Consider the following 25,635-nt stretch of genomic DNA (forward strand, 5'->3'; position numbering starts at 1 on the left):
CTGACTAGGCAATCCCGCGTCACACAATGAAAGACAAATGTTCGGTGAGACTTCCTCTTCCCTTTCAGAATGCAAGAAGTCAATGATTGAGTGAGACAACATTGTTAATTTCTAACTTTCAAAAATTTTATTTGATATAGAGATACAATACTTCTACAGAAAGAATGTAATAGATTCTGACACAATCCACTCAATAGTAACAACTCGAAACTAAAAGATTGATTAAGCCATTTGCCTTAAGAGAATAAGAAAATCCCTCATTTGTGTCAGGTATTGTATATAATACAGCTGCAGGTTCTTGCAGAATGTGTTGTTTTATATGTTTGCATTCAAATTTGTTGTTTAATTTAGTACCAAATTTGGGTGCTTTCGTTTCCAAAATTGCAGAGTTTTCTGTAAGTTCTTTGGCTTTGTTTGTGATTCCAGGTCTTGTAGATGACCAAAATCTACAATCAGATGTCTGGACACAGGATTTTTCCTTTCCAAACAGCCTGGACAATAAACAAAGGCCAACCATCAGCACTGGTTCTCTTCAAGATGTATGCCTGCGAGGTGTGCATGTGTAAAGTCCAAAATCACTCACTGGTAGAATTCCCTTGTTCGAAAGACAGCAGCTCCTACAATGTAGTACTCTATCAGCATTGTGCTATGGTTTAGTATGATATAGGATCGTGGATTCAAACAGCACAGTATGTTAGGGGTGGGCCTGGGTAAGATGCTCTTCCAAGAGTCAGTGCAGACTCGATGGGTCGAATGGCCTACTTCTGCTACCGAAAGAGAAAATGCTGGAAAATCTCAGCAGGCCTGGCAGCTTCTGTAAGGAGGGAAAAGAGTTGATGTTTCAAGTCCAGATGTCAAAGGATTTTCCAGTATTTTCTTGTTTTGGTTTCAGATTCCAGCATCTGCAGTAATTTGCTGATAAGTGGCCAGAAACATCTGATCCACACAAGCGCAGGGCAATGACCATCCCCAACAAGGCAGAATCTAATCACCTCCCCTTGACATTCGATGGCAATGTCACCATTGAATCCCTCTGCTAACAACATAGAACCATAGAATCCCAACAGCAGTACAGATAGTGCCACCATGCCATTCCCCCAGTGCCAGAATATTTGGTCTAAAACCTTCTGACCAACTAAATGGAAACCAAAGGTGAACAAGAATCTCAAAATGGTGTTACAAATTTCACTGTAGGACCCTTTAAGTGTACTCCCATATACATCACAGCCGATCCACACTGGCTGTCCACTTCATATTTCTATTAAATACTATTCTGTTGTAAATTTGGAAACTTCAAAAAGTGTAATCATGCTTGATATTAATATATCTGTACTACTGTTGGGATTCTATGGTTCTATGTTGTTTGCAGAGGGGTTTAGCTATGACATTGCCATTGAATGTCAAGGGGAGGTGATTAGATTCTCCCTTGTTGGAGATGGTCAGTGCCTGGCACTTGTGTGGATCAGATGTTCCTGGCCACTTATCAGCCCAGACCTAAGTTTTGTCCAGATCTTGTGGCATGCAGGCACAGACTGTTTCAGTGTCCGAGGCTTTTTCAATGGCACTCAACATGGTGGACTCATTAGCGAACACCTCTACTTCTGACCTTGTGTGAGAGGAACAGTCATTGATGAAGTAGCTGAAGGTGGTTGGGCCCAGGACACTACCCTATCCTGTGACAACACCCTGGGAATGAGATAATTGGCTGCCAACCATCTTCCTTTGTGCTCAGCATGAATCCAACCAGTGGAGAGTTTGGCTCTTGATACCTGTTGACTCTAGCCTTGCTTGGGTTCCTTGAAGCCACACTCAAATGCTGCCTTGATGACAAGTCCTGATCAATAGTGACTGCCAAAATATTAATCTATAAACATTCTTCATAGCCCTGAAACTTTTTTCCTTCAACTATTTCCTTCTAGAAGTTATTATTGAATCTGCTTCAAGCACTGTCCTGTCAAGAAGTACATTCCAGATAATAAAAAGTTGCTGAATAATTTTTCTTCTTATGACACTTCTGTTTCTTTTGCTAATTGCTACAGAATGTAACTTTCAGTGGAGGTGATAAATAACAGCCATGACCAACTTTCTAATTTGTCTCTCAATTTCCCCATCAATGCAACAACTTCTTCTGTGTTGTCACCAAAAGAGAAAATGCTGAAAATCTCAGCAGGTCTGGCAGCATCTCTGAGGATAGAAAAGAGCTGATGTTTTGAGTCCAGATGACCCTTTGTCAAAGATTTTTTTCCTTCTGTGTTGTGGCTGGAGGTCCCCTTCTGGGGGGATGTGGGCCAATCAATCAACGACAGCAATGGGTATAGAGCAGGTGTTATAATATTGACTGTGTGTGAAAAACCTCTCCTAATTTTCTTTTCCATTGGACACCAACTGCTCAATGAAATTCGGGACGATGCAAGAGGTGCCACCTACGGGCTGCTGGAAGTAAAGATGATGAATAATTTCAGGAGAATATTGGGTGGACACTTGACTGAATGAGGAGCCTTGAATAGGGCCTAAATTCTGGCATTGGCGGTTCGGGCTGAATGGCCTGTTTTGTATATTCCAGGTAACTCTACATAAATAAATGTGCAGAGTTACTAGGATAGAATGGGGAAAAGGTACTGATTGGATTCAGAGAGCTGGCGTGAACCAACAGGTCAAATGACTTTCTTCCCTCCCATGATGGCTTGTTCACTCGAAATGCCTGTCTTATCAGTGATGTCCATATCGTGAATGAAAAGTAATGAGCTCCAATCTTTGGAGGCTCGAGAGAGTGCTAACAATAATTTAAAGAGCCAAAAACTATACTTAGTATTTTCTCAGCTGTTCTCTTTTGCTTTTCCTTCTCAACATGCTGCCACGATTCATTGGGGGAACTTTCCCACCCAGCCATCATGGGAATCGTAGCAAAGATCCATTGACCTTGGGCGTAATTTTCTACTTTTGGGGCAAGCGCGGTTGAAAATCATGCCCATAGAATGATACAGCAGTGAAAATACAAACACACGAGTTAAGTTCAGGAATAAGCTTCTCAGCCTTTCGAGCCTGCTCTGTCATTCAATAAGTCACCTGATGAAGGAGCAGTGCGCCGAAAGCTAGTGGTACCAAATAAACCTGTTGGAGTGGAACCTGATGGGTGGCATGGTAGCACAGTGGTTAGCACTGCTGCTTCTCAGCTCTAGGGTCCTGGGTTCAATTCCTGGCTCGGGTCACTGAATGTGTGGAGTTTGCACATTCTCCTTGTGTCTGTGTGGGTTTCCTCCTGGTAGATGTAATAGAAGTATATAAGATTATGAAGGGTATAGATGGAGTAAATAGTGGTAAGCTTTTTCCTATGTTAGAAACGCACAGTACGAGGGGCCATGGGCTTAGGGTGAGGGGGGGCGAGGTAGAACACGGATGTTAGAGTGAGGTTTTTCACACAGAGGGTAGTGGGGGTATGGAATGCTCTGCCAAGCAAGGTGGTGGAGGCAGGTACGCTGGAGTTGTTTAAGAGTTACTTAGACAGGCACATGAGTGGGTTGGAGATGGGTGGATATAGGACATTGTTTTAAATAAGGTTCAGTAGCCTTGGGACGTTCCTGGTAATGTAAAAGTATGTGGAATGATACTAATGTTTTTCTCTTTCAATTCACAGGTTTTAAGTTGGTCCGCCTTGTTGTCCAAGGAGGGGCATACACGCGATGGGTCGTACAAGGGCTGCTCTTGGATGTTCGAGAGTAGCCTAGTGCTTCATGTCGTTAGTGTACGCTTAAACTGGACCAGATGCTGGGCAACACGACAGCTCAGTGACTATCACTGTTTGCTGTGCAGATACATGGATTTGGGCCGGTGTCTGTGGGAGTTTGCACATTCTCCCCGTGATTGCATGGGTTTTCTCTGGGTGCTCCAGTTTCCTCCCACACCCCAAAGATGTGCTATTAGGCTGATTGGAGGTAATAAATTGTCCCTAAATTAGTTTTCCCTCAATGTGGAATGCCATAAGCATAGATAAGGGTCACGGGTGGAGGGGGGACTCGTAATGTTAAAATGGCGGCGCGGGCTCGTTGGGCCGAAGGGCCTGTTTCCCGGGCTGTTTTTGTTCTTTGTACTCCAGTTTCCACCCACAGTCCAAAGATATGTAGGTTAGGTTGGTTGGCCATTCTAAGAAATTGTCCCTTAGTGTCCAGGGATGCATAGGTTAGAGGGATTAATGGGTACGATATATCGGGGTAGGGTCTGGGTGGGATTGTGTTCAGTGCAGACTTGATGGGCCGAAGGGCCTCTTTCTGCACTGTAGGGTTCTGTGATGATGTTGTGAGACTTCTTACTATGCCCACCGCAGTCCAACACCAGCATCTCCACATCATTCAATAAGATCATGGCTGATCTGACTGGAACCTCCCTCCCTGCCACTGATAATCTTTCACCTTCTTGTTTATCAAGAACCTTTCCACCTCTGCCTTGAAAATATTTGAAGACTCTTTTAAGTGTCCCAAATGCCTTTTTATCACCCTACTAGCATGCCCTTCCACCTTCAGAGATTGGTGGACAAACACAGCAAGGTCCCTTTGCTTCCTCTTGTCAACATAAGAACATAAGAAGTAGGAGCAGGAGTAGGCCATCTAGCCCTTCGAGCCTGCCCTGCCATTCAACAAGATCATGGCTGATCTGAAGTGGATCAGCTCCACTTTCCCGCTTTCTCCCCATAACCCTTAATTCCCTTGTCTGTCGGAAATCTATCTACCCGTGACTTAAATATATTCAGCGAGGTAGCCTCCAACACTTCAATGGGCAGAGAATTCCTGGGAAGAATCTCTCTACCTCTATCCTATCTAGCTGTTCATTGAATTCTTCCTTGACAAATTATTTTTTCCAAAGGATATCACCTCACTTTGTTCAGGTTTAATTCCATCTGCAACTTATCTGTCCATTTGACCATTCCGTCTGTATCTTCTTGGAGTCCAAGACACTCAGCCTCACTGTTAACCACCCATGCAACCATTGTGTCATTTGCAAACTTACTAATCCTGCCCGCACACAGTCATCTGTTATTTTAGTTTTATTTTGCACGTTTTCATGTGGATAGGATGTTGCTGACAAGACCAGTTTTTGTTGTCTGTCACTCACTGTCCTTGCAGATGATCAATGGTGCAGATCAACAATATTATAAATGGGGCAATTTTTACTCAGCTATTATACAGCATCCCTTAAACAGTCACCATTAATGATTACAGAGCATCAACTCTGGTAGTTTGTGGTTGGCAGAGCAAATTTTGATCATTAAATAAAGTCTGATCATTATGAACAGTGACTAGCATCATAGAATCCCTACAGTACAGAAGGAGGCCATTCTGCCCATCAAGTCGCAATCCCATTCAGGCCCTATTCCTGTATCCCCACATATTTACCCTACTAATCCCCTGACACTAGGGTCAATTTAGCACAATCAATCAACCTAAGCCGCACATCTATGGACTGTGGAAAGAAATCGGACCATCCAGAAGAAACCCGTGCAGATATGGGGAGAATGTGCAAACTCCACACAGGCAGTGACCCGAGGCCGGAATTGAACCCAGTGCTGTGAGGCAACAGTGTTAACTGCCGCTGTATAGCAGTTTTCCACTGGGTTATTGCAACCAAAGATTGCCAACGGTTCAGAAGGAGGCCATCCCACCCTTCGAGTCTGCACCGACTCTCTGAAAGAGAGTCCGACCCAAGCCCTCCTCTCCATCCTATCCCCATAACCCTGCACATTTTACCATGGCTAATTCATCTAACTTGCACATCTTTGGATACTAATGGCCAATCCACCTAACCTATAGATCAATAAAATTTAGTAGTATGTCTTCTCTGATCTCATTATGTAGCACATCTCTTTCAGTAATAAAACAAAAATAAAATCATACTTAGAGAGCACTTTTTAATGCCCCAAATCACTTTAGAGGCAATGGCCAAAATTTTCAGAGCCATTATGCCAACAGGATCTTCTGATTCCACTGATGGTGACTACCCACCCCACCCCCGCCACCCCACTCCCACCCCACCACACCCCATCCCCAATAGATTCCCCGGCAGCAGTGGGTGCGAGACATGGGTGAAGCCATTGATATCACAGGACTGGAGGTTCCCTCTGCCAGCCAATGGTGTGCCACCCTGGCTGCCGCAAAGCACACCGCGGGGTGGGTGGGAAATCCCACCCGACATGATCCGCTTGACATAGAAAATATGGGAAAAACTCTGGTTTTCACTCTTCGACATGGTGAGAATGTTTCTGAGGGGTTCTGTCAGTGCTCTTGGGAAGTCAAATAGGTTCCAAGTCCAGAAAGGTTTGGGAAATCTTGAGTTTAGCTAGTCTTAAGTATCTAACGTATGCTCTCAATGGCTCAGGGCAGCACAGTGGCACAATGTTAGCACTGCTGCTTCACAACGCTCAGGGACCCAGGTTTAATTCCAGCCTTGGGTCACCGTCTGTGTGAAGTTTGCACTTTCCCACTGTCTTTGCGTGGTTTTCCTCTGGGTGCTCCGGCTTCCTCCCACAGTCCAAAGATGTGCAGGTTAGGTTGATTGGCCATTCTAAATTGACCTGAGTGTCAGGTGGATTAGCAGGGTAAACGTGTTGTGTTACAGGAATAGGAGCTGGGTGGGATTGTGGTTGGTACAGCCTCAATGGGCCAAATGGCCTCCTTCTGTACTTAAGTATTCTGTTATTCTAATGTATGAATTTTTATAATGCCTTTTACAGTTGCATAACTAATTCCTTTCATTTAAAGATGTCAATTAATTATAATTAGGTTTAGTCCCGTTATGTTCCAAATAAGATTTGGAACACTGTTAACTCCTAAGTAGGTCTGGTTGTCTTTGATATCTAAGGGAGTTAATATAACTGTTAATATCGAATTAAGTTCTGGTCCTCATCAATTCTAGGGAAGTCAAGCTTTGAGGAGTTGTGATGGCCAACTAATGGCTCTGATCTTTTGTTCCCTGGGGCTGTTTTGGGAGACCACCTAAAGGTTCCCATGCATGAAGTGCTTGGGAATTGCCCAGGAAGTTACACCCTACACCAGAGATCATCGGATACCCTGCTTTACGTTGGAGACTTTGGAAGGCTACAAGTGCCTTAGCAGAACAGTTACTCAGGGAGATTAGAAAGATTAAGAACATAAGAACATAAGAAATAGGAGCAGGAGTAGGCCATCTAGCCCTTCGAGCCTGCCCCGCCATTCAATAAGATCATGGCTGATCTGTCGTGGCTCAGTTCCACTTTCCCGCCCTCTCCCCATAACCCTTAACCCCCTCTCTTATCAAGAACCCATCAACCCGCTTCTTAAAAATATTTAGCGAGGCAGCCTCCACCACTTCAACGGGCAGAGAATTCCAGAGATTCACCACCCTTTGAGTGAAGAAGTTCCTCCTCAACTCCGTTCTAAACCGCCTCCCCTTTATCTTGAGGCTGTGCCCCCTAGTCCTACTGTCTTTTTTGAGCGGGAAGAGTCTCTCCACCTCTATCCTATCCATCCCATTCATCATCTTATACGTCTCAATGAGATCTCCCCTCATTCTTCTAAACTCTAACGAGTACAAGCCTAGTTTATTCAGCCTCTCCTCATAGCTCAATCCCCTCAACTCCGGTATCAGCCTAGTAAACCTCCTCTGCACTCCCTCCAGGGCCAAAATATCCATTAAATCCACTTTTAATGCTTGGGTAGCTATACAGCACTGCTGCCTCACTGCGTCAGGGATCTGGGTTCGATTCCAACCTAGGTGACTGCTTATCTAGAGTTTGCGTGTTCTCCCCATGTCTGCGTGAATTTCCTCTGGTTGCTTTTGTTTCCTCCCACAATCCAAAGATGTGCAGGTTAGGTGCATGCTAAAAATGGTCCTTAGTATCAGGATTAGCAGGGTAAATATGTAGGATTAGGGAGTTAGGACCTGGATTCGATTGTTGCCAGTGTGCAGGCACAATGGACAGAATGGCCTCCTTCTGTACTGTGGGTATTTTGTGATTCTATAAACTCCAGTAATATCGGCACAATCTATCCTATCATGGAAATCCTAGGAATTAGGAAAGGGATGGAAAATCCACATTTTTTTTTCTAACGACTCTGAAACCAGCAGCAATTTAACAATCAAATAATAATTTAGCTTTAAATTATATTAGGCAAGGTGCAGGCATTCCCCCTTCTCAATGGTCTCTTGCTTCTGGGCCACCAAACTCTCCTGAGGTTTGAATCTGTTTCTTCAAATGCTGATGTTCAAACACTTGTTGATGGAATCTAAACTAATTCAACGCAGAGATGTGTGCGCCTTGGGAAGAGTCCAAATCCAGGGGTCTTAAATAGAACATAGTCATTAACAAATGGAATATGGAATTGAGGAGAAAAAAATATTTACTCAGCGAGCCCTTAGAATGTAGAACTCACTGTGACAAGAAACACAACTTTTATGTAACACCTTTCATGTCATAAAACCCACCAAGACGCTGTCATTGTGCTGTAGAAGTTTTTTTGTTATTAACCAAATTACACTTCAGGACTTACTGTAACAATTTTTCTTTCATCTTGAGATGTGGGCAATGCTAATAAAACCCTGTGTGCATTCCATCTCTGGTTACACTGAGAGGGTGGTGATAGTCCTTCTTCTTGAACTGTTGCAGTTCTTGGGCTAATGGCTCTGTGGTTAGGATATCAGATAGTACACTCTAGGACCTTGATTCAGTGATGAGGAAGGAACTGTGACAATTGTCCCAATGAGTGTTGTGTGAGACTTGGGATAGAAACCTTGAGGTGATGGTGTAGATATGGAAAATGAGGGTCACAGGGGAGAGAGGTGATTTGCTGCAGTGCATCTTGTAGCACGAAAATGTTCAAAGTTGCAAAGAGTCTAATGATGTGATGTGAGCAGGAATGGATAGATACCCTTGGATGGGGTAAGTCAAGACTAAACTGTTGATGTACTGAAGGAGCTACATTGATGGCTGAGGTGTTCTTTTATTCATTAATAAATGTGGATGTTGCTGACTGGGCCAGCATTTATTGTCCATCCCTAAATGACCTCCATTTGAGTTAGAGTCAACCACATTGCTGTGGGCCTGGAGTCACATGTAGGCCAGAACAGGTAAGGACACCAGATTTCCTTCCCTAAAGGGCATTTGTGAACCAGATGGGCTTTTAGAATAATTGACAGAGGTTTCAAAATCATCGTTGGATTTCTTAATTCTAGATTTTTATTGGATTCGAATATCACTATCTGTCGTTGTGGGATTTGAACCCGGTCCCATGGGTCTTGCCCGGGGGGGGGGGGGGGTGGTTTCTGCATTACTAATCCAGTGACAATACCAATACGCTACTGCCTCCCCTCAACTGTGCCAAGATGCTTGGGGAGGAGTGGGGAGAGTAGCAGGAGGACTGGCAGTGGGGGGAGGGAATGCGTTGTGTGGGGACAGGAGCAATGGGTCTCTTCTGTTTTATTTCAAACGATTTAAAGAGTTAACTATTCCTGAAGATCCTTGCACCAGGTTGCATTCGCAAAAGACATCTGAAATATTGATTGCTCCATTTCCTCCCTGAGTAACTGATTCAGGACAGATAAATGAAGTCTTTGGCAAGGAATTTTTAAAAATGCTTCCAACAAAAAGAAAAACGTATTAATATAAATGTGATTCTGTGGAAGCCGCAGTGCTTATTATGATGAAACATAATGTCAGCGAGCTGCCCCGCAGAATGGATAACTGCGATTGTCCCACTGCATGGAGTAGAAATCCGTGACCTCTAAGAGTCACGTTGTATCTGATAATAAATGGCAAGCAGCGAGTTACAAGGCCGTAATTCAATCAAGGAGATGTGGTGACGTCTTAAACCGCAAGAATGAAAGCTCCGTAGATTCTGTTTGTCAGCAGAAGTTAGTGATTGAATTACAGGCTTAAACCTCATCACCAGTCCACTGCTGTTATCAGGTAGAACAATAATGCAGAGTTATTGTCTATTTATGCTTAAATGTGCTGTTACATTACAGCGACCAGTCAAGGGATCAATAATTGCTTATAGCAACATGGTGCTAGCAGATTCAAGTTATACAAATGGGCCCTCATAGTCCTCTAACATGATAGAATGATGTGCCAGGATTACGTTTACAGAACGGAAACAGGCCATTTGTCCCACCTGCTCTATCTGGCATTTATTCTCCACCCAAGCCTCGTCCCACCCAATGTTGAGGCCACCTTGATGGATAGCCTGATCTTCTGCTGCCTGTCAAAGTTATATTTTCGTATACATGTCCACACTTAATTTTACACTATCAGCCTACCTTTCACACAGGTGGCACTGTGGTTAGCACTGCTGCCTCACAGCGCCAGGGACCAGGGCTCGAGTCCCGGCTTAGGTTGCTAACTGTGTGGAGTTTGCACGTTCTCCCCGTGTCTGCGTTACTTTCATCCAGATTCTCTGGTTTCCTCCCATTGTCCAAAAGATGCGCTGGTTAGGTGCATTGGCCATGCTAAATTGGGATGGGAATAGAAGGATGCAGACTCTGTAAGTGCATAAGGTTTTAGTTCAGGGAGGCACCATGTTTGGCGCAGGCTTGGAGGCCCTAAAGACCTTTCCTTGTGCTGTACTTTTCTTTGTTCTTAAATTCTTCCTCAGTGTACCTAGTATAATAACTGGAAATGAAAAAACATGGGTAAGGCATTGAACATGTATTTTGTGTTGGTCTTCACAGTGGAAGACACAAATAACGTGCCAAAAATTGATGACTGGAAGGCTATGAGAGGTGAGAACCTAGAAACTATCATTATCACGAAAGGCGTAATGTTGGGCAAGTTTAGTGGGGCTAAAGTAGACAAGTGTTCTGGTCCTGATGGAACGCATCCCAGGATACTAAAAGAACTGGCGGGAGAAATAGCATATGCACTAGTGGTAATTTACCAAAATTCGCTGGACTCTGGGGTGTCCCCGCAGATTGGAAAACAGCAAATGTGACGCCACTGTTTAAAAGAGGAGGTTGACTAAAGGTAGGTAACTATAGGTCAGTTAGATTAACTTCTGTAGTAGGGAAGATGCTTGAACCTATCTTCAAGGAGGAAATAGCGAGACATCTGGACATAAGTTGTCCCATTGGTAAAACACAGCAAGGGTTCATGAAGGACAGATCATGCTTCACTAATTTTATGGACTTCTTTGAGAACATTACATTGGCAGTGAACAATGGGGAACCTGTGAATGTAGTGCATCTCGATTTCCAGAAGGCATTTGACAAGGTGCTGCTCCAAAGACTGCTACATAAGATAAAGGGGCACAGTGTTACTGGTAATGTATTAGCGTGGATAGAGGATTGGTTCACTAACAGAAAGCAGAGAGTGTGTTTTTCTGGTTGGCGATCAGTGACTAGTGGTGTGCCTCAGGGATCAGTGTTTGGACCGCAATTGTTTACGATTTACATCGATGATTTGGAGTTGAGGACCAAGTGTAGTGTGTCAAAATTCGCAGATGACACTAACATGGGTAGAAGAGCAAAGTGTGCAGAGGGCGCTGAAAGTCTGCAAAGGGATATAGCTATTCTAAATGAGTGGGTGAGGGTCTGGCAGATGGAGCCCAATGTTGGTAAATGTGAGGTCATCCACTTTGGTAGAAATAACAGCAAAATGGGCTATTATTTAAATGATAAAATATTGCAGCATGCTGCTGTGCAGAGAAACCAGGGTGTCCTTGTGCAGGAATCTCAAGGAGTTGGTTTACAGGTGCAGCAGGTAATTAAAAAGGCAAATTGAATTTTGTCCTTTATTGTGAGAGAGATGGAGTTTAAAAACAGTGAGGTTATGTTGCAGCTGGAAATGGTGCTGGTAAGGCCACAGCTGGAGTACTGTGGACAATTTTGGTCTCCTTACATGAGAAAGGATATGCTGGCACTGGAGGGGGTACAGAGGAGAGTCACTAGGTTGATTCTGGAGTTGAGGGAGTTGTCTTGTGAAGAGGCACTGAATAGATTGGGGTTATACTCATTGGAATTCAGAAGAATGAGGGAGACCTTACAGAAACATATAAGAATATGAAGGGATTGGATAGATAGAAGCAGGGAAGTTGTTTCCACTGCTGGGCAAAACTAGAACTAGGGGGCATAGCCTCAAAATAAGGGGAAGCAGATTTAGACTGACTTGAGGAGGAGCCTCTTCACACAAAGGGTTGTGAATCTGTGGAATTTCCTGCCCAGTGAAGCAGTTGAGGCTGCCTCATTGAATGCTTTTAAGGAAAGGATGGATACATTTTTGAACAGGAAAGGAATTAAGGGTCATGGTGAGTGGCTGGGTAAGTGGAGCTGAGTCCACAAAAATATTAACCATGATCTTATTGAATGATGGAGCAAGCTTGAGGGGCCAGATGGCCTACTCCTGCTCCTAGTTCGTATGTTCTTATGTACCTGAACAGGTGCCAGAGTGAGGCGACAAGGGTGTTTTCACAGTAACTTAATTGAAGTGTTAATGTATGCCTTACTTGTGATACTAATAAATAAAATTAAACTCATTCACCTGAACCCCGCGGTGGCAAATTCCACTTTCCCCGCCATTCTCTGGGTAACGAAATCCCTCCTGAATTCCCCAACAGATGCTGTCAGTGATTTTGTGCTTTATTTTGCCATATTGCTCAGTGAGCAATTGAAGGATTTGGTGAAAAGCATTGACAGATTGTCTACACCATTTGAAAATAAAATTGTTGGCAGGAACCTTTGAGAAATAGAGCTTATGGTTCAGATTAAATAAAGTTGTTTGTGTACTATAGATTAAGAAGGGGTTACATAGCAGCTTCCATGACCTCAGGACATTTCAAAGTGTTTTGCAATTCATTTTGAGGCACAGGCATTATTGTAATGTAGGGAAACATGGAAGCCAGTGGAATTGATTGAATTGCTTTATTATTGTCACATGTATCAGGATGCAGTGAAAAGTGTTGTTTCTTGTGAGCACGTTCACAGAGTACATGAGGAGAAGGAAAGGATGGGGTGCAGAATATAGTTCTGCCTTTCTGGACAGGGTGCAAAGATCAGCTGACAGTTCCATTCAAATGTCTGATGCCAACAGGGAAGAAGCTGTTCTTGAGTTGGTTGGTATGTGATCTCAGACTTTTGTATCTTTTTCTCAACAAAAGAAGGTGGAAGAGAGTATGTCTGGGCTGTGCGAGGTCCTTGATTATACTGGCTGCCTTTTCAAGGCAGCAGGAAGTGTAGACAGAGTCAAAGGATGCGGGGCTGGTTTGTGTGATGGACTGGGCCACATTCACAATCCTTTGTAGTTTCTTGCGGTCTTGGGCACGGCTGGAGCCATGCCAAGCTGTGGTACATCCAGAAAGGATGCTTTCTCTGGTGCATGGCGCAATTTGCACACAGCAAGCTTACACAAGTAGCAGCGACTGGATATGTGCTTTTAAGTAATGTTGCGTGACGGATAAACATTGGCCAGAACCCTGGGGAGAACTTTCCTGATCCCCTTCAAAAAAGCGCCATGAGATCTTTTACATCTGACTAAGAAGGCTGAAGGAAAAACCTGGTTTAACACCTAAAGATGGCATTTTTGACAGTGCAGTGCAGTACCATTCCGGAGTTTCAGACTTGATTTGGTACGTAGAATGGAACTTGAACCCTCTAGCCTTAGAATCATAGAATCATAGAAAAACTACAACAGAAACAGGCCCTTCAGCCCACAAGTTGCACCAATCTTATGTCTACCTACTAGGCTTATCTATAACCTTCAATCCTATTAAGTCCCATGTACTCATCCAGAAGTCTATTAAAAGACCCTAACGATTTTGCCTCCACCACCACCGATGGCAGCCGATTCCACTCACCCACCACCCTCTGAGTGCAAACTTACCCCTGACATCTCCTCTGTACCTACTCCCCAGCACCTTAAACCTGTGTCCTCTTGTGGCAGCCATTTCAGCCCTGGGGAAAAGCCTCTGAGAGTCCACCCGATCAATACCTCTCATCATCTTATGCACCTCTATCAGGTCCCCTCTCATCCTTTGTCTCTCTAAGAAGAAAAGATTGGGCTCTCTCAACCTACCTTCTGACGGCTATTAAATACTGAACCATAGTCATCCTGTTCACTGGTGTTAAGAGTTACAGTACAGCAGGATGAGGGGGTGGGGGGGGGGGGGGCGGGTGCGGGGTGTGGTGGGGGGGGGAGGGAGGGGGGGGGGCGAGGCATGTCAACTCGGTCAGCTTTCACGTTGCTGACTAGCCAGAGGAATCAACTTTAATACTCACAGAGAGATGGCAAAGCAATCAGCTGACAGCATGAAGGCAGTTTCAAAATAATCCCAAGTCGGCCAATATAATTACAAGCACAGCCAAGCCAAGCTGCGTGCAACTATTTCCTCAGTGAGCCTTCACTTTTATTCAGGTGATTGCATACCTGAGTTACTCAACATGTAGCCTAAAAATTACGTTCGCTAACATTGGCAGGAGACCACCTAATATGCTGTCATCACAACCCTTGGACTGCAACTAAGCTGAGTGGAGGTGTTGACCCGTAGCGAATAGCTTACCGGGAGTGTGACAAGAGTATTTGAAAGGTTTATCCTGCAAAATTTTAATTTCCCAGTTAAGTGAGAGGGATGGTAAGTTGGAGAAGGGAATATTAAGGGGGGGGAATGTTCAGTGGAGATGTGAGGGCCAAGTTTTTTTTACATAGAGGCTGATGGGGGCCTGGAATGCACTGCCAAGTGAGGTAGTTGAGGCAGATACGTGAGGTGCAAAATGAAGACTTATCTTGATAGGCATATGATAGGGGAATGGAGGAGAGTAGAGGGAGAGAAGCAGTTGGTTAGATAGGTAAACATGATTGGCGCAGGCTTGGAGGGCTGAAGGGCCTGTTCCTGTGCTGTACTGTTCTTTGTTCTTTGTACTCTGGAAGATAGCGACATTCAAAGGTATTAAATTGTGAGCACAGAGTCCAGGAACTTGACTGGTGTCCCCACGACTTTAGGATGAACTAATTAATTTGAAATGATAAAGGGGCTTCAAATCAGAGTGGGGCCATTCAAGAGTAAAATCTAGAAACAGACTTTCAGGCAGAATGCAGTGAGAATGTGGAATTAGACTGTGAGTGATGTTGTAAAGTTTCATGGTGGAATTTCATGAGGTCTGGGTGCTGGTGTCTACAGATGAAAGGTGGGCGAATGGAGATAAGATCATCTAGTGTTCAGTTAAATTGAGATTTGAGAGGCTGGCCTCTCTTCCACTTGCCACATTACCTGTAAAAGTGTGCAGTGTAACTCACAAAATGTCTGTTTGCCAGGGATTCAGCAGCTCAGGGGTGGAGGGAAGTGGTAATCACCAGCTGTTGTCCTTGGCCATTGTTGATACCAAGAGAATTTATGTCAATGGTGAGGGCTCATAGGGCCAATTCCCTTCCAGAATGGCTAGAACTCTCCAACCGTACCAACGACTGGGATTCGCCGGTTCCACGGCAATGAATGGAGTTTTGGCTAAGCATCAGATTCTCCATTCTCACTGGAAGCAGTGAGGCGAAGGTGAGGGGGAGGGGGCGGGGTGGGCACGAATGAAATCGGAGAACCCCCGACCCACATCACTGTGTCACCAGCGGGACAGACACTTCAGGAATGTGGGACCGGCAGCATGGATGTGATGGTCTGAGTGTCTCCCTCCGTGCTGTAGTTTTTGTGATTTTTGTTATTCGTTCATGGGACATGGGCATCGCTGGCTGGCCAGCATTTATTGCCTGTCCCTAGCTAAGAGTCAAACACATTGCTGTGGCTCTGGAGTCATTTGCAGCCCCGACCACGTAAGGATGACAGGTTCCCTTCCGCAAAGGACAGATGGGTTTTTGGAGTCATAGTCATAGAGGTTTACAGCATGGAAATAGGCCCATTTTGTCCATGCTGCCCAGTTTTTAACCACTAAGCTATTCCCAATTTCCCAAATTTGGCTTGTATCTCTCTTTATCCATCTTACCCAAGCAACAGTCTAAATGCTTTTTAAAAGACAAAAATGTACCTGCCTCCACTACCACCTCCGGCAGCTTGTTCCAGACACGCACCACCTTCAGTGTGAAAGAATTGCCCCTCTGGGAAAAAAGTCCCAGTCTATCCAGCCTCTCCTTATAGCTCAAACCATCAAGTCCTGGGAGATCCTAGTAAATCTTTTCTGCACCCTTTCCAGTTTGTTAAATCTTTTCTATAATAGGGTGACCAGAACAGAACATAGTATTCAAAGTGGGGCTTTACCAATGTCTTGTACTACTTCAACAAGAAGTCGCAACTTTGCTCTATAACACTCGCCAACTCCCCACCATTAACTGAATAAAGTCTGCCCTGGTTCGATCTATCAAAATGCATTGCCTCAGTTTAAGTAAATTAAACTCTATCTGCCATTCCTCAGCCTACTGGCCCAATTGATCAAGACCCCATTGCAAAAACTCTGCCAGACCTAACATTCTCCATAGCTATCTTAAAACTAATGGAATTAATGTCACTAGTCCCAAAGTGATTCCTCACTAACACTTCTGGCACCTGCGCTTGCTTATTTCCCAAGAGGAGGTCAAGTTTTGCCCCCTCTCTAGTCAGGCCATCCACATACTGAATGAGAAATTCCTCCTGAATACACTCAACAAATTTCTCTCCATCCAAGCCCCTAACACTATGGCTGTCTCAGTCAATGTCAGGGAAGTTAAAATCTCAAACTGTTACCACCCTATTTTTTCTTGGAACTATCTGTATTCTCCTTACATATTTGCTCCTCAATTTCCCGCTGACTATTTAGGGGCCTGTAGTACAATCCAGAAAAGTGATCTTCCTCTTCTTATTTCTCAGTTCTATCCATATGGACTCTGGCAATTGACAACAGTTTCATGGTCATCAGTAGGTTCTTAATTCCAGATTTTTTTTATTGAATTCAGTTTCCACCATCGGCTGTGGCAGGATTCGAAACCCGGTCCCCAGAACAATAGTTGAGTTCCTTGACTAATAGTCCAGCGATAATATCACTTGGCCTCCCCAATAAACTATTGTTCCAGGAGTGTATGCCAGGCAACATGGAGAGAGGAGAGAGGAGGAAAAGTTAAGTACCTTTACAACTACATGTGTTCATCGCTAGGTCACAGTTCAGCCATGATTTCATTGCATGGTGGAATAGGCTCGAGGGGCTGTAAGTGACCTACTTGTTATCTTCCTAAGTAAATGATTTTATCTACATTAATTGACATCATTTTGTACTTTCTGAATTATTGCAATGTAAGTATTAAAAACAAGGCAAAGCAAGGTCTTCGTGCTTGAGTAATGGGACAGTTATTTGACATTTACCTCTCCATATTGAGAGTTGAAAGCTATACAAGGCCCTGAGCAAGCCTCCGGGTGAATTTTCAAAAAAAGAAATCATTTGATTTTCTTTTTTTTCATTCCCCTCAAAGCCTAATCCTCAGGAAGATCAATACCGATTCCCATTTAATTATTCTGCCTCTTCAGAATACGCGGTGATAATGGGTTTGACAGTCTATCTTCCTGTCATACAGATCTCTCCGAAATTACTGATGCTATCTACAAAAAAATTCCACCTTTCAGTTTGGCTTTTAGAAAACAAAATGATCAGATATGCATTTTATTCCAAAGAGCTGTCTCAGCCTCAGGATACATATTATATTTGCACCCTGGCTCCGCAGAATTTAATCGTACAGCCGCTTGCTTCTTTGCACAATCCCTAAATACTGTCTGCTCTCCTCCCTCCCTGTGTATTTGTGAAGATGAAGAATGGTAAGGAACCCTACTGCTGCAAAGCAAGTCTGTTTTGTTTTGGCTGAACTCAAATCGAGCGCTCTTCGGGGCTTGGAGGTAAAAGCAGAGGAAAAAAATGATTGCTCTGACACCACGCCTGTATTTTTTCGATTCGTTCGTGGGCTATGAGCACCCCTGCCTCATTCGGCACTCATTGTCTGTCCCTACTTTCTCTTGCAAAGGTAGTGGTACACTGCCTTCTTATTACTGTTCTTCTGGTATAGCTACACAGACAATGGTGTTAGGGAGGGTACTCCACAATTTTAACCCAGTGACAATGAAGGAGTGATGATATATCAGGATGGTGTGTGGTTTGAAGGGAAACCTGAAAATGGTGGTGTTCCTTGGCATCTGCTGCCCTTGTTCTTCTAGGAGGTAGAGTTCTTTTTTATTCATTCATGGGACATGGGCATCGTTGGCTGACCAACATTTATTGCCCAACCCTAGTTGCCCTTGGAGGGTATTTGAGAGTCAACGACATTGCTGGGATCTGGAGTCGCACGTAGGCCAGGTAAGGACAGCAGATTTCCTTAAAGGACATTCAGGTGTTTTTTTTTCCTAATAACTGGTAACGGTTACATGGTCATCAGTAGATTCTTAATGCTAGATATCGTTTTATTGAATTCAAATTCCACCATCTGCCATGGTGTGATTTGAACCCTGGTCCCCAGAACATTAGTTGAGTTTCTGGATTCATAGTCCAGCTATTCCAGCCTCGGGTGACTGTCTGTGGAATTTGCACGTTCTCCCTGTTTCTGCTTGGGTTTCATCAGGGTGTTTGGGTTTCATCTCCCACAGTCCAAAGATGTGTGAGTTTGGTTGATTAGCCATGCTAAATTGCCACATTGTGTCAGGGGGACTAACTAGAGTAAAAGCAAGGGGTTAGGAGGATGCAATTGTGGTCAGTGCAGAGTCAGTGGGCCAAACATCCACCTTCTGCACTGTAGGGATTCTATGATTCTATAATTCTAATACCTCTAGGCCATTGACTCCCCACAGGTCTTGACGGTGCTATCAAAGGGGTATTGGTGAGTTGCTGATACGCATGATACTGATACGCATAACCACTACACTGCACTACTATGCTATCTTACCCCTTATATGTGGGCACCACCTCTGACCACAGCAATGTATCATTTCTCTATCCCCAGTTGAAAGGGCAAAAATTGAAGGACTGCAAAAAAGAATGCATGCAATCATCTTCATGATTTTGCACAATGGTTAGTCAAATCTTTTATTACCATTCTTCTTTTTCAACTGAATAAAGTGAAGCCACGAACCAGCTTTGCTTTATGTGAGGAAACTCACTTCAGTTAAATGGATATGCACTCAAAGTGCTGGGTGCTGATTAAAAAGCAGTGTTGCAAGTACTTAAGAAATTGATCCCCAATAACACAACAGTTTGTGTGGCGTGCAGAACAGGATTGGTTAGATGTTAAATAGTGCTTAGTTAAAATTGCAGAGATTGGCTTTAATGGGCAATGCCTCAGCATTCACTACAGCAAGAACATTTAAACTGACACTACACACCCCACTGGCGTCAACGACTGGAAAAATTCTGGCCATGTGTTCATAAATTTATATAGGCGATAGAGATATAGGAGCAGAATAAGGCCATTCAGCCCATGGAGTCCGCTCCACCATTCAATCATGGCTGATTTGGGCAGTAAGAAGTCTGACAACACCAGGTTCTTTCCACATCAAGATTTGGGCAGCACGGTAGCACAGTGGTTAGCACAGCTCCAGGGGCCTGGGTTCAAATCCCAACTCGGATCACTGTCTGTGTGGTGAGGGGCACATTTGATCCCGATTCACTGTCTGTGTGGAGTTTGTACATTCTTCCTGTGTCCGAGTGGGTTTGCTCTGGTTTCCTCCCGCAGTACAAAGGTACGCGGGCTAGGCTGATTGGCCATTCTAAATTGCCCTTAGTGTCTCGGGTACATAGGTTAGAGGAATTACTGGGTAAGTATGTGGGGATAGGGCCTGGGTGGGATTGTGATTGGTGTAGACTTTGATGGGCCAAATGGCCTCTTTCTGCACTGTAAGATTCTATGACTTCTAAGTAGGGAGGTCTTGCTGCGGCTGTATAGGGCATTGGTGAGGCCGCAGCTGGAGTACTGTGTGCAGTTTTGGGCGCCGTACTTACGCAAGGATATTTTGGCCTTGGAGGGAGTGCAGAGGAGGTTTACTAGGATGATGCCGGAGTTGAGGGGGTTGAGCTATGAGGAGAGGCTGAATAAACTAGGCTTGTACTCGTTAGAGTTTAGAAGAATGAGGAGAGATCTCATTGAGACGTATAAGATGATGAATGGGATGGATAGGATAGAGGTGGAGAGACTCTTCCCGCTCAGAAAGGATAGTAGGACTAGAGGGCACAGCCTCAAGATAAAAGGGGGGCGGTTTAGAACGGAGTTGAGGAGGAACTTCTTCACTCAAAGGGTGGTGAATCTCTGGAATTCTCTGCCCGTTGAAGTGGTGGAGGCTACCTTGCTAAATATTTTTAAGACGCGGGTTGATGGGTTTTTGATGAGAGAGGGGATTAAGGGTTATGGGGAGAGGGCGGGAAAGTGGAACTGAGCCACGACAGATCAGCCATGATTTTAATGAATGGCGGGGCAGGCTCGAAGGGCTAGTTGGCCTACTCCTGCTCCTATTTCTTATGTTCTTATGTTCTTATGTTCTTATGTATCCCCATTTTCCTTCCTTCTCTCCATAACCCTCCAACTCATTAAAAATCTGTCTAACTCCTCCTTAAATTTACTCACTGTCCCAGCATCCACCGCACTTTGGGGTAGCAAATTCCTTCAGAAGCCTGTATCGGGATCAAATGTACCCCTCAGCACCTGCGCATGGCAGCAGACGTATGCACCAACTTCAAAATCCAGAAGCTAATCAGCTATCAGTTTACCTTCACTGTCGCTGTGAAAAGTCTGCTGGGTGTGCCCACACCAGGTGGACAGCAGCAGTTCAAGACCGGGGGGGGGGTTCGCCACTGCCTTCTCAAGGGGCAATTAGGGATGGGCACCACATGCTGGCCCAGCCAGTGGCACCCAAATCCCAAGTATGAATTAATGACCTAGGTACTGTATTACATATCAAATACATATCTCCAGAAATATTATATCTAGGGAATGAATTAGGGTGTCAACCAATGAGTCGGAGGCAGAGAAGGAACTGTCGTTTGAAAAACGTTATCCCTGAACCACAGCAAACAGAAGCTCCCAAGTAAAGCAGAATTATTTTTTCTTGCAATATGCAGTGGGTGGGGAATAGTTACATAATACAAATTATGTACGTCCATCAGTCACTTGTCACCTTACAGCAGTGCAGTGCCTGGTTGTGATTGATTGGCAAATTAGCCAATCGTCTCCATCCTGATCAGGAGTTGTGGTGTCACTGGATGTAGCCATGTAGATTTAAAACACTTATAAATATCTTTGAAGACGTATTTCTCCAAACAGCCACTAAAGCAAAAATGCGGCGTACATTTGTCAAAGCTGAGTTAACGTTTCCCATGGCTGTGCTATAAAATTCCACTTACTTTTTGTTTTCGTGAAGCTGTGGTGAACAAGAATGGATTGGTGGTGGCAGGCGGAGGAGGGGCACGGGAGGGAATAAATTTATTTGTTGTGTTCCTTCCCATGTTTTGTACTGCCTGGAACATTCCCTCTCACAGGTGCGTGAGCCCGGATTAGCATGCAGGTGATATTCACAAAGCTCCGTGAGGCAGTAAAATGACAATTAGGGGAAAATCGGATTACAGGAGCCCCTAGCACCTGAAGGGAATCTGTAAACATGGCAAAAACTGTTGACACTGATTATGTTTTTTTCCTTTATTTTGACAACGTGGCCCAGCATCAGCTAACACAGACAGAGCAACAGAGAAGCTCCAGGAATTCTTCGCCAAAGGGGCTTCACTCCACAGATGAGGGGCTTGTCACATGTCAACACCCCACGTCGACACTATAATTAGGAAAGCTCACCAACGCCTCGGTTTTCTCAGAAGACAAAGGAAATTTGGCATGTCAGCTACGACTCTCACCAACCTTTACAGAGGCACCATAGAAAGCATTCTTTTTGTTTGTATCACAGATTGATACCGCTCCTGCTCTGCCCAAGACCGCAAGAAACTACAAAAGGATTGTGAATGTAGGTCCATTCAAAAGTCTGATGGTGGCAGGGAAGGAGCTGCTCTTGAGTCGGTTGGTACCTGACCTCAGATTTTTGTATCCTTTGACCGATGGAAGAAGGTGGAAGAGGGAATGTTAATGATGCTGGCTGCTTTGCGGAGGCAGTGGGAAGTGTAGACAGAGTCAATGGATGGGAGGCTGGTTTGCCTGATGGATTGGGTTTTGTTCATGAATTTTTGTGGTTACTTGCAGTCTTGGGCAGAGCAGGAGCTCATACCAAGCTGTGATACAGCCAGAAAGAACACTTTCTATAGTGCATCTGTAAAAGTTGGTCAGAGTCGTAGCGTACAAATTTCCTTAGCCTCCTGAGAAAGGAACGGCGTTGGTGGGTATTTTTAACTATTGCATTGGCTCCAGTTGCACTGACTTCAGCAGATGAATGGTGTGTTTGGAGATCCCAACGTTCTGCAGTTTGGCGGAGAAACTTCCCTGTTGTGGTTTTGTGAAACCTGGTGTATTTCAACAGTCAGAGAGATGGAGATAGGTTACTGCCAGCTGGGTTTTTCTTTTGCATCACACATACTCTGACACCCCTATGCACATCCACATAAACACCCGCACATAACCCCCTTTCCCGGCAACAAAACTACTGTGTTTTTCTTTAACCTTATGACATTCCGCCAAAGAAAATCAAAAGAAATTGTGTTTCGCACAATCACATAGCGGAACGGTTCCGAAACATGCCCAGTTGCTCTGAGATCGTAGCGCCATCTTTAAAGGGTACCTGTTCATACCAGGAATAAATAAGCCTCCCCCCACACTCCCCTGCAGCCCAGCATGGAGGTCTCAGAGATTCTGCTCCCCAACCCTGAACAGAACCAGCACTTATCAGCACCCCCACCCTCAATCATCAGTTTCTTCTCCCCATTCTCCCCACTGATCATTGGCCCTCTTTCCCCCCCCCCACCCACTGATCATGGGCACCTCACCCCCACCCTCCCATAGTGAGCTGTCACCCAGCTCCACCAGCCACCCCCCCACCACCCTAATGACCATCGGCAGCATCAGCAGCATCCCCTGCTCCTCTGTCAGTTACCAGCCACCAAAACATCCAAATAAATCCAGCCCGCTCACTCCCCATGAGGCTTCCACTGGGGTCTGCCCTTTGACACAGGTTGGCACTGCCAGGTTGGTGCCATGCCCATGCCAAATTGGCAGTGCCAATCTGCACCAAGGATCATTGACAGGGTTCATTTCCAAGGCATTGCCTGGCCAAGGCCCTGTCCCGCGGGGGCTATACTTACATTTACGCCCCCGAGAAGACCCCCCCACAACAAATTCACACTTGGTGAGCTTGTAAACCATGCCGACGTCAGGCTGAAGCTATGGCAGAGACGTGGGGTTGGGGGGGTAGTGTTTAATAATGAGTTAATGAATGCAAGTGGATTTAAATCAGATTCCCGCCTGTCATGGGTGGGAAACAGAAGAAGTCACCAGTGAGGGTGGGAAAGATACAAGATTGTGTCCTCGCTGCCAAGAACTGCGACTTTTGGATCCTGTGCCCCCGCCAGCAAACTGGCAGACAGCAGATATGGGTCAAGATACCACCCAATGTTTCGAGTCAGTATGACCCTTCATCAGAGGTTGAAAAGGTTGGTCATTGGACATCGGTAATGATCTACTAGTGAGGTTTCTTGACTCCAGTCCAATTCTAGCACCATCAGAGAAGGGAGTCAAGTTTCTCCTGCAACCAAAAGAAAAAGTGCTGGAAAATCTCAGCAGGCCCAGAAGCATCTGTAAGGAGAGAAAAGAGCTGGCATTTCGAACCCAGATGACCCTTTGTCAAGGCATCCCCTGCTCTTCCGGCCGCCACCACCACACCCAAATAAATCTTGGAAAATCCTGGAAATGTTACCTGGCAAAGACTCTTGGCACAGGTTGGCACTGCCAGGCTCTGTCAAATGGTCACCTGGATTCGAAACGTCAGCTCTTTTCTCTCCCTGCAGATACTGCCAGACCTGCTGAGATTTTCCAATGTTTTCTCTTTTGGTTTCAGATTCCAGCATCCGCAGTCATTTGCTTTTATCCAAATTTCCCAGGTATTGCACACCAACAGCAATGCAGCAAACAAAACTTTAGGAAATTAAAATAAAGCTGATTCTCATATTGCAGGCCAGTTTATTGGAAATGTCTCAATCTCAGACATCAGAGTTCCTTCCTTACTGAACAACCGGTTTATTCATACACAGAATACAAAAGGAAGGAATCGAACGCAAGTCAATGCAAGACATTGACTGGACTGCAGCTGAGGTGTGGTGTGCGATTTTGGGTGCCCAACAATGGAAAAGAATACTAGAGTTGTGCAAAAGTTCCAATACAGATTTAATAGGTTGATACCTAGGAGAAAAGGTAGGGTTAGATGAGAGACTTAATAAACTAGGACTGCACTCAATGGAGCAAGGAAGGTTAAGGGGAATCTAATAGACGCATTCAACATTAGAAGAGTAAATAGGGAAAGATTATTTCCATCGGTGGATGAATCAGCGACAAGGGACATAAACTTGGAATTAGTACCAGCTGGGGGAGGTTAGGAGGAACCTTTTCGTGCGAACCCGTTTCTAAGATTTGCAACACATTTCCATAAGTGGCTATTGAAGACAAGTCAGTCGTGACATATAAGTGAAATACTCCAAGAAGAAAGATATTAAAGGGTATGGAGAGCGAGCGGGGTAATGGAATTAGAGCAGACAGTTCCACTGGGAGAGCCAGTATTCGCACAGGTACAATGGCCGAGTGATTTCCTTCCCTGCAAAATCTCTTATGATTATGAGGAATAGATTTTCATCAAAAATATTTCATAAGATCGAGCAAATTCAGTCAGGTTACACTTCTAGCCTGCAATCGTATATATTGGAGGAGCAGATTGAAAAATCGGTCATTTATTTCAATGGTGAGGACCAACAAGATGAGAAGATTTGCTCTTTTTTCAAAAGAGCATCCCTGAATCTTTTATATCCACCTGAGAAGACAGGCAAGGTCTTAGGTTTAGTGTCACCCAAAAGGTAGAAACATATGGTGACACAGTGGCACAATGATTAGCGCTGCTGCCTCACAGCGTCAGGGACCCGGGTTCGATTCCCAGCTTGGGTCACTGTCTGTGCGGAGTTTGCATATTCTCCCTGTGCCTGCGTGGGTTTCCTTCAGGTGCTCCGATTCCCTCCCACGCTCCAACGATGTGCGGATTAGGTGGATTGGCCATGATAAATTGTCCCTTAGTGTCAGGGGGACTAGCTAGGGTAATATGCATGGGGTTATGGGGATAGGTGGGATTGTGGTTGGTGCGGACTCGATGGGCCAAATGGCCTCATTCTGCACTTCCTCAGTACCGCATTGGGAGTGTCAGCCTGGCTTATTCCCTCAGGTCTATGGAGTGAAACATAAACCACAACCTCCCTCTCAAAGGCAAGACCCAACCATTTTAGGGCCCTTAGCAATTGTACAGAGTGCGCTGACAAAGTTCCACAACGCTCAGAGACAGCATGTCCTTCATTAGAGGGTAAACTTTCAAAATATATGAAATCTGACATCTGCAGCAGAATGTAATGTGTATGTCTATGTGTCTCCTTTTAAAAGGTTAAACTTTCAAGATGTAGATGTGCATCCAAATAAAACATGATTCCAGTATTTAACACTGGAAAAAAAAGTCTTAAATTATTTATCATTTGCCAAACTCTTAATTATTAATAATGGAT

Source organism: Carcharhinus amblyrhynchos, chromosome 4, assembly GCF_965287045.1.
Source record: "Carcharhinus amblyrhynchos chromosome 4, sCarAmb.v2.hapA, whole genome shotgun sequence".
In the NCBI taxonomy this organism is placed as follows: domain Eukaryota; kingdom Metazoa; phylum Chordata; class Chondrichthyes; order Carcharhiniformes; family Carcharhinidae; genus Carcharhinus; species Carcharhinus amblyrhynchos.